The sequence below is a fragment of the Ursus arctos genome, unplaced genomic scaffold (assembly GCF_023065955.2).
Source record: "Ursus arctos isolate Adak ecotype North America unplaced genomic scaffold, UrsArc2.0 scaffold_29, whole genome shotgun sequence".
NCBI classification, from domain to species: Eukaryota; Metazoa; Chordata; class Mammalia; order Carnivora; family Ursidae; genus Ursus; species Ursus arctos.
This window is the reverse complement of record NW_026622974.1, coordinates 27,644,991-27,655,411: the sequence shown is the minus strand read 5'-3', so window position 1 is coordinate 27,655,411 and position 10,421 is coordinate 27,644,991. Positions and strand designations below refer to the sequence as shown.

Genomic DNA, 10,421 nt, shown 5'->3' with positions numbered 1-10,421 from the left:
TAGGTGGAGTTAATTTTAATAATTTTTTAACCAGATAGACCCAAAATGTTATTTCACTATGTAATCAGTATAAAAAACATTCAAGAGATAGTTTACTTGTGAGAGAGAGACAGAGACAGAAGTGTTTGGAATCTCATGACTATTTTACACTTAGAGCATATCTCAATTCAAACCAGACACATTTCAGGTGCCCAGTAGCCACATGTTGCCAGTAGCTCCCATACCAGGCAAGGCAGGTTTGAGCCCTTCGACGTGTCATTCCCAAGGCAATAATATTGGTCCAGGAGTGTAGGCTCGAGACCTCAGCTGGGCCCAGGAGACTGAAGCAGAAGATTTACAGTCACTATTCAGGAGACTTGTCTGCCTGGTGGGAGTGACCAGGGAAGTCTGTAGCTCTGATGGCCTGTCAGCCTTAGTGGGAGCCGTGTTGGCACATGAAGGGGAAGTGGCACGACTGGTGTTAGGATGGCACCAACATCAAGGATGGTAGGAGTGGGCAGACAGAAAACACCTTGTGTCCTTAATGACATCAGTGAGCCACTGATCACGCAGGGCCCAGAGCTCAGCCTACTTCCGGTTATGAAAAATAATACATTTCTCTTTTGTGTAAGCCAGACCAAGTCAGTTTTCTGTAGCCACCAAGAACACCCCAACATCAGAGCCAAGCCTTGATCCAGGTCTGCAGGCTTCCCCAGGCCCAGGCTCCACTACCAAGATGCTCCTCAAGAAAGATTTTTAGCTAATTCTTTCAGATATCTCTTAGATCTTCCAGGCACCGGGGTGGCCACTGCCAGTGGATTCGAGGTAAAGATCCCCAGAGATGGTGGTGGTTGTGCAGGCCTCACGCACCAGGCAGGTCAGTTCAGCGACAGGCCTCATCTGGGGCACAGACGTCCCTTCCCGGGGCAGCTGCTGCTGTCCTGCGCTCTCCAGCTGTCCACCTGCCAGGCCAGGCATTTGTCACAGCCCTTCATCACCTCTCCTGGAACCCGTAGACCTTGGGTCTGGCCCAAAGCTAGACAAGCAAGAGCTTTTGCCAGGAGGCAGCTGGGAAGCCACTCTTTCCACTGCGATATGGCAGCTTTTCCTGGCAGGGGGCTGAAGATAGGATCCGGTGTCCTAGGGCAACTGCTGGTGCGAGGAATCGGGAGGAATGGTCAGAAAGACTGACGGGAGCACTAACAACCACAGGGCCATAAAGCGAAGAGGAGCACCAACCAGGAAAATGGCCGGGAAAACGCCCCCGGGAAATGAAAACGCTCGTGAGCTCACGTCAGCGTGCGTCGCTGGTAGGCGGCAGCAGCGTGTGACTGAGCGCTCCGGGGCCGACTTCCGGTTCGCTCCCAGCGCACACGTCCCACAAGGAGGGAAGGCAGGGCTGCCCGTACCCAGGCCACCCTCCCACCCGCCCGGAGGATGCCCGCGGCGCACCGTGGGCGGAGAAGCAGCGGCGCGGGTGGTGGGGAGAGTGGAGCTCCAGGGCCAGAGACGTGCCGCGCAGCAGCGCGCAGCACAGCGCAGCGGGACCAGGCCACGCGGCCTCGGCCAGGCTCCGTTTTCTCTCAGAAATGAGCCTTTGGTATCCCTCTCACAGCTTTGGAAGGCTTATGTTCCAAACGGCATGTGAACCCCCTTGTAAGCTAAGCGCTGTAAATGTTCACTGTTAGGATTTCTCTTACAAAAGAAAAACTCCGATAATGTTTTTAAAAGGTTTTATCCATTTGTCAGAGAGAGAGAGAGAGCACAAGCAGGGGGAGCGGCAGGGAGAGGAAAAAGGAAGCTCCCCACTGAGCAAAGAGCCCGATGCGAACTCGATCCCAGGACCCTGGGATCATGACCTGAGCCGAAGGCAGATGTTTAACCAACTGAGCCCCCCAGGATCCCCCGTAGCACTTATTCTTATCATTTACTGCTCTCTGTGCCTCTGGTTCCTGATTTACAAAATGCGACCTCAAATACTTGTCCTGCACACTGCTGGGGCCTGGAGTGAAGGCCAGATGAGGTTGCAGATCCAAAAGGCTTCCTAAGATGTAACGCTTATAGCCAGGGGTGTCACCCCCAAACATCTACAGCATCTGATTGCAAAGAGCTTGCCCGAGTAGAGGATCCAACTCCTGTTTTGTGAAACATTTCAAATATCGAAAAGTGCCAAAAATAAGCTGATACCCATATTACCATCTGTTAAATCTGGGTGATAGTCATATGCGTGTCATTATTTTCTGTACTTTTCAATGTTTGAAACATTTCATAAAACATTTTCAATGATAACTTTTTAAAAGACCTACGTCAAGTATCAACATCTCTTGCATACATTTTTGCCTCCAAACCCTCCATACACTCGATCCCCGATGCTATTTCTCTGTATCTCTGGGACACTTGGAGGTGACTTCTGCTAAACTATTTATCATATTTCATTGTAACTTTTTCTCACCCTTAGTTTTGAGCTCTCTGAGGGCAGGAGCCTTCTCTCTGCCCCCTCATCAAGCCTCACACCTGGCTTACTGTTGGTTTAATAAATGTTTCGTAAATGTTAACTATTAAGTAAATTCATATGAACAGAAGACTCTGGTTTCTCTCTAAGCCTTCACCAACAACCAGAACCTCCCCTCCACTCCAAGACGGGCTCCTGTCAGTCTTTCTTTTTTGTGCTAGACATAACTTCCTCTGAATGTTGTAATTCTATGTTTGTAAGAAAAATCTGACAGCCACAGATCAGAGCAGAACTGTGCTTTGCTATATATTACTATAGACTGAGTGGTTGTGTTCCCTCCAAAATACATATCTTGGAACCTCATCTCCAACGTGATGACATTTAGGGGTGGGCCTTTGGGAGGCTATTAGGCATGAAGGAACAGCCCGTGAATGGTATCAGTGCCCTTGTAAAAGAGATCCCAGAGAGCTCCTTCGCCCCTTCGGCCTTGTGAAGACATAGCAATGTGACATAACCAGAAAGAAGGCTCTCACCAGACACCAAACCTGCCAGCATCTTGATCTTGGACTTCGCAGCCTCCAGAATTGTGAGAAACAATGTTTATAAGCCGTCCAGTCTGTGGTATTCCATTATAGATAGCAGCTCAAGTAGACTAAGACACATATACTAAAAATGCAAAAGAAAAGACAATTAGAACATCACTCTTTCTCTAGATATTCAAGACTTTTTTAAAATTTTTATTTATTTATTTGAGATAGAATGAGAGAGAGAGAGAGCACAACCAGGAGGAATGGCAGGCAGAGGCAGAGGGAGAAGCAGACTCCCCACTGAACAGGGAGCCCGATGCGGGGCCACAACCCGAGCCGAAGGCAGACACTTAACTGACTGAGTCACCCAGGCACCCTAGATATTCAAGACTTTAAATACACATTTGAAAAATATGGGAACTTTCTAATATTGATAATCCAACAAATCAGTCCCATGGCACGGTTCCTCTGCTGAGAGGACAAAGGTCTATAGACTTGGAGAAGATTTATATTGTTTAGTCCATGAGAACAAACTCCTTTTGTTAAGATCTTTGTCCTTTTTCTTATTATGGTTACAATATCCAAAGAATATGACTGAAATAAGAGAGTAGAGTCTGTCTACCACCATCCTACAGAGTACTGAGCTTTTTTGATCACTGAACCTGCCCTTCCTAATGCACATTTAGCTGAATACGTGTTCTCAGTTTTTCATTATAAAACAAAGGCAATTGTCTTTAAGGTTAAAATTAATGTTAAAAACTCCACAATTAGCTCTCTCACACTTCCTGAAATGTCCCTACTTTTATTTAACCGATCTATTCAAATTACATTATCCTGGACCAAAGCTGGTATATCTGGTTATGGGTGCAACTGTTTCATTTGATGTCCTTGCTTACCTTTCTGGTCCCATCTGGGGCCGCTCCCTAGCCACACCCTGCAAGGCAGTCCTGCTGAGTAAGTCATTCTCTTTCTGATCTTGCCTTTACAAGTATTGTTCCTTTGGCCTAGATTAGAACATCTCCACTCATCCCCCAAGACTCAGGTCCATTGTACCTCCTCTGGGGGGTTTCTCTGAGCACTCTTTACTCCATTAGTCATTGTACATACTTTCATTTCAATATTCACATCTTTGGGGGCACCTGGGTGGCTCAGTTGGCTAAGCTTCTGACTCTTGATTTCAGCTCAGGTCCTGATCTCAGGGTTGTGAGATCAAGCTCCACACTGGGCGTGGAGCCTGCTTAAGATTCTCCCTCTCCCTTTCCCTCTGCCCCTCCCACCTGTCTCCCTCTCTAAAAAACAAACAAACAAACAAACAAACAAACATATAAACAAAACCCTCACATCTTTGGTATTAGCTGTTTCCATGCCTTGTCTCCTCTCATACCCTGAAAGCCCCTAGCAGTCTAAAACTGTACTGTACTCATCTTTGTGGTTCTAGTGCTGAGTGCGGCACCATGACACTGAATCAATGTTTAGCAAGGAGTAGCTGAGACTGAACAAATGAATGACGCAATGAATGTATATTCATTGCAACAAAGCTGTATTTTTTTTTTTAAAGATTTTATTTACTTGACAGAGAGAGACAGCCAGCGAGAGAGGGAACACAAGCAGGGGGAGTGGGAGAGGAAGAAGCAGGCTCCCAGTGGAGCAGGGAGCCTGATGTGGGGCTCGATCCCAGGACTCCGGGATCACGCCCTGAGCCAAAGGCAGACGCTTAACGACTGAGCCACCCAGGTGCCCCAACAGAGCTGTATTTTAAGTCACTGCTCATGTGACACTAGGAACCTACAGCTAAATGGTTAAGTAAAATGCAGACACTCAAAGAAGAAGAATTTAACCAAGTACCCATTAAGTTCGCTGGTTATGTCTGTCCAACAGAGGTGAGTCAACACGCTGGGGCTCTTGGCCCTGGTAAGTCCCTGGCATCGTGTGCTTCTGGAGTTTGGAGCAAGCTCGGTGCACAAAGGTAGTAATTTTTACAATGATGCAGGACTTTCTTTCTTTCTTTCTTTCTTTTTAAGATTTTATTCATTTATTTGACAGAGAGAGAGCACGCATGAGCACAAGCAGGGGGAGGGGCAGAGGGAGAGGGAGAAGGAGGTTCCCCACTGAGCAGGGAGCCCGATGTGGACTCGATCCCAGAACTCTGGGATCATGACCTGAACCGAGGGCAGACACTTAACCAACTGAGCCACTCAGGCGCCCTGATGGAGGACTTTCTTGATTGAAAGCCTGCTTGCTCATCATGCCTTGTTTGAATCCTACTATTCTGTTCCCAAACTGCACCGTCCCACAAGCTTTCCAGATATTGAAAGCCAGTGTGTATATTAAGTTGAGCAGAGGGGAAAACAGCAACACCCAGGGAGCCAGAGAAAGTGGTAGGTTACACAATGAGGAGGTATTGCAAGATTAGCTACACCTGGAATTCTACGGGATCCCACAGGTTTCAACCACCGGCTTTCAGACAGTAGTCCAATTAGAAGAACTGTCTAATACTCCACTTTATAAGCATGCATTCCTTGAAATTATCCTACAATCAATGTAGTGGTATTCTTTGCTTATAAAGACATCATTATATCTAAAAATATCCTTATGCAACTATTGCATTAAACATGCACACAAACTAACTGGGAGACTTGTAATAGTGCAAAATGATGAGGAAAGAGCCTCTTCTCAATGATTTTTTAAACCTGGCACGATTCAGAGCAGGGAGAGGCTTGGGAGTATGTAGAACTGACCCTGGAACATGCTTTGTGACTATAGGCAAGCTGCTAGGTTTCTAGGTCTGATCTCTAAGACAGATGATCTGTTAAGAAAGTCACCGTATTCATTGATGCCTGGCTGGCTCAGTTGGTGGAGCACGTGACTCTTGATCTTGGGGCTGTGAGTTCAAGCTCCACGTTGGGTGTAGAGATTACTTTAAAAAAAAATTAATCTTAAAAAAAAAAGAGGGGCACCTGGCTGTCTCCATTGGAAGAACATTTGACTCTTGATCTCAGGGTTGTGAGTTTGAGCCCCATGTTGGGAGTAGGGATTACTTGAGGTGCTGGAAGTTCCAGCAGGAGCCCAGGGATAAAGACCCTGAGCCTTTGGAACCAGGCATCCCCAATTGGCCTGTTGCCAGAATCCACTTTCTACCTCAGTGCAGGACCCTTGACGGTCTAAATGCTGTTGGTCCCACCCCTAGTCCCCTCTGCTTGGCTTCCTCTCACTCACCTTCCAACGTATCCACACGCCATCAACCTCTCCGCAATTTCCCCAGATATGTGTAACAGACCAGATGAATGCAAACCGAAGCATTACATGTGCACTTTGCACCCTGCTCTCGTACACAAACTCAAACTGCCACAAAGCAGCCAGAGCTCAGGGAACCTGACTCCACCCTGGGAACCAAGACCAGGCCAGGGACACCTCAGGAGGTCGCTCTCCCGGGAATCACTGCAGCTATCCCGGTTCCCTCGAGGTAATAGGAAATCACATTATACAATGTGATTTTTTTTAAAGCATTATATCATAGCTTATATTTTTATATATTTGGTGGAAATATTGCTGTTTGCTACCACTATATAGCACTTTAAAAATATTTTTCATGCTTTCTTTTATTACTTTATCCTGAGGTGAATGCTATGAAACTGGTTTTTAAAAATCAGAAAGTATCATTGTTTTAAAAGTTTAAAAAAAAAAAGAAAGAAAGAAGAAAGAAAAGAGTTTCCGTGATTTCTGCAGACTCCGCTGAGAGCCGCCTGCAATCCAGGGGCGGCTGCTGAGGGCCTGCAGCACCAGCCCTCACGGGGAAGTCGGCCTACTTACAAATATATTTGTTTCTGTTTGAATTCATCTTCCACAAACCATTTAATCATGTAACAACCCACCTCCCCAGTTAATTAAAAGAATTCCACGGCTCCAGAAAAACGCGCACCCACCCCCCGCCCGGCGCTCTAAAGCCGCCATAAGCTGCCTCCATGTCTGCGGACGCGTTCCTCCCACAGCCTCTGAGCACCGCGCTGTCCCGCACTGCGCGGCTTCGAGCGCACGAGCACGGGGAAGGTCACCACGGTTCCTGCCCTCACAGAGCCTACATTCCAGCTTACCCCTCCTTTCAGCCCTAGTTCCCACAAATACCTGTAAAATTCCTCCCTCAAGCCAGGCGGGTCTGGACTGGGCTTTCTAGTCTCCCGCCCCCTGCCGGTGTTCCTCTTGGAGGCTCCCTATCCTCTTCCGGCGTAGTGAGCTCCTCGCCTCGCTCCAAATCGAACTCAAAGAAACAGCGCTTTCCCTCCAAATGTTATAATGCCTGATGTGCTTCAAAATACTGCAGTAGAGAGGGGTAAGTAGGAGTAAGACGAAAGACTGACCATACGGTCTTAATAGCTGCATCTGATGATAAAACACTGTATGTTAACGGCACTGGAATTAAAATTTTGGATATAGGGGCGCCTGGGTGGCTCAGTTGGTTAAGCGTCTGCCTTGGGCTCAAGTCATGATCTCAGGGTCCTGGGATTGAGCCCCGCATGGGGCTCGGGCTCCCTGCTTAGTGGGAGTCTGCTTCTCCCTCTCCTTCTGCTGCTCCCCCTGCATGTGCCCATAAAAAACAACAAATATCTATCTATCTCTATATATGTATATATATATATATATATGTGTGTATATATGTGTATATATGTATATATATAAAGATTTTATTTATGTATTTTATATATAAAGATTTATTACTTGAGAGACAGTGACAGAGCATTATATATATATATATAGTATAAGGATGGGATATATGAGGAGATACAGATATATCTATATATATATGCACTATCCTTTAAGTAAAAAGAATATAGTTTCATCTGATGGATGCATGCAAGGGAAATAGGGGGTGGGGGAAGAATTATTCTCCCATTCTTTCTACTTTTGCATGTTTGAACTTTTCCATAATAAAAAGTTAAAAATATAGATAGATAGGGGGCGCCTGAGTGGCCCAGTCGTTAAGCGTCTGCCTTCGGCTCAGGGCGTGATCCCGGAGTTACGGGATCGAGCCCCACATCAGGCTCCTCGGCTATGAGCCTGCTTCTTCCTCTCCCACTTCCCTCTCTCACTGGCTGTCTCTATCTCTGTCAAATAAGTAAATAAAAAATCTTAAAAATATAGATAGATAGATAGATAGATAGATGCTTTAAAATAAAAAAGTTTCTCAAATTTTCTGTATCATTTTCAGCATTTCCATTCAGTCGTTCGTTCCATTCTCTGTGCTTGTCCAAAATGTTGTTCTGTTATTTATTATTTGACATGCCTATCTTCCCTTGAGACTGCCAAGTTCTTGAATTCAAACACTTTTGTTCTGTCTTATTTATCTATATATCTTGGGGTGTCACACATTCCTCATTAGTTGAGCAAATGCAAAATTGTCCTTAAATATATAGTATGTTAATTTCTAGAAGTAAATTGGGACTATAGTCTCAGAGAATGGAAATATTGTGATGTTGAATGGCATATAATAACAGGGTATTGCTGTAAACTTCAGTGTGGTTTCAAATTAGAGAGCATTAAACACTTCTTTGAATTTCATCATAAAAAAGCTAATTAGAAAGTGGTCAGATATACTTTTCCTTGCAGAGTATCTTTGAGGGAAGATTGCAGGCTACACCAACTTCTTCACTATTATAGCATTTGCAAAAATGCCTCAGCAAAATATTTGAGCTTCAGTCTCTTGAAACTTCCCTACAGTAATGCTTCAGGCCAATTTCTAGTGGAATGGGCACTTCTGCTTGTCAGACAGCCCTTTTTCTGTCTGCAAATCACAAATGGAGACTGGAGATGGGAAGCTGGATCCCGGCTAATTTGATTATACTCCTGGTCAGCTTTCTTCAAAATGCCATGGCAATACACACTTTAATTATAAGAAGTGGTGCAGATTTGTATGTTAACTTGTATATGGCTTTCTGTTCTCTGCGTATTTATATGCAGGAATCCCAAAGGCCTGGGGCAGGAATGTGTGGTTGCCTGTGCACAGTTAAATGGCAAACATTCTTTAAATGTCTGTCAACCCTGTCCCTTTGCCCTCTGTCTCCTAATCTTAAACCACCCACTGTCCTCTTGCAAGATTTGCGGTCCTCCAATCCTTCAGCAGAAACAGCACACTCATGTCACAGTGCTTCTTATGCTTGAATGTGCATACGAATCATTTGCATCTTGCTAAAACGCAGATTTGGATCCAGCAGGTTTGGGGTGGAGCCTGAGACAGCCCTTTTAACAAACTCCCAGATGATAGTCCTCGTTAAGACCGTACTTGGAGCCCCGAAACTCCACAACAAGAGTCAGCAGATTTTCTGTAAGGGGCCAGAAAGTAAAATTTTAGGTTCTGGTTCTAATAGAGTCTCTGCCCAGCTACTCGAGTCTGCCATGGTAGCATGAAATCAGACTAACAACATTTAACCGTGTGGGTGTGGCCATGTTCCAATAAAACTTGATTTAAGCCCTGAAATGTGAATTTCCTAGAATTATCATATGTTAGGAAATTTTATTCCTTTTTTGATTTTTCCCCCTACCCTTCATTTTTTGTTTTTAAGATTTTATTCATTTGACAGCACATGCACACACACAAGGGGGGGGGAGCAAGAGGGAGAACCACACTCCCTGCTGAGCAGGAGGCCAATGTGGGGCTCGATCTCAGGACCCCAAGATCATGGACTGAGCCGAAGGCAGACGCTTAGTCAACTGACCTGCCCAGGCGCCCCTCCCCTCGCCTTTAAAAATGTAAAAACCATTCTTAACCTTGAGGGCTGTATAAAAATAGGCAGTGGGCTGGATTTGGCCGGTGCACCATAATTCATCAATCCCTGCTCTAAATAGCAAACTTTGGAGGCACAGACCCACGTGTGGGTACCAGTTCAGCCTTTTACTAACTCTTTTGCTCAACCAGCCACCCTATCTCTCAGAGTCTCATTTTACAATACTGTTAAATGGGAGCAATAACTCTTGTTCCCTTAGGGCTGTTGGCCAGGTGCCTGGCACACATCAGGCCCCGAATAAGCAGGAAACCAATGTTATTGTTGGCATTTCCAGGCTAACTTCCTTATACATTATTTTCCTCAGGTTATTCACCTTATAAAACCCTCAGTGGCTCCCTATTTGCTATTGGGTCAAATTTATACTTCTGTGTGACCTTCAAGGCTCTCCATGATCTGAGCTCACTGCCTTCCCCATTTTATTCCCTGAGACTTCCCACTCTCAGCTTAATCAAGCAGATCTCCCATTGCTTCCGGCCTAATGTGACACTTCCCCTCCCTGAAATAGTTTTGCTTCTCCACTTTGCTTATTATGAACTAAGCATCTAGGATTCAGTTCAGTTCTGTCTCCTCCAAAAAAGTGACCTTAGGATTATGATTGTTTTCCACAGTCCATTTCCTGCACACAGTCTCCCATAGCATATCTTATGAACTTCTTGGCTAACAATTATCTGAATGGTATTTACCTGG

General features: G+C 45.4%; 1 long non-coding RNA gene across 4 annotated transcripts in view; it reads right to left on the bottom strand.

Annotated features, from left to right (window-relative positions):
• Window positions 1-10,421, bottom strand: part of LOC113261114 (uncharacterized) — a 42,420-nt gene continuing 31,999 nt past the window's right edge. For all 4 annotated transcript variants that reach the window (XR_008956202.1, XR_008956204.1, XR_008956201.1 and 1 more), the window contains one exon: window positions 1-3,097. This is a non-coding gene — a long non-coding RNA (uncharacterized LOC113261114). The remainder of the gene's footprint in view (window positions 3,098-10,421) is intronic.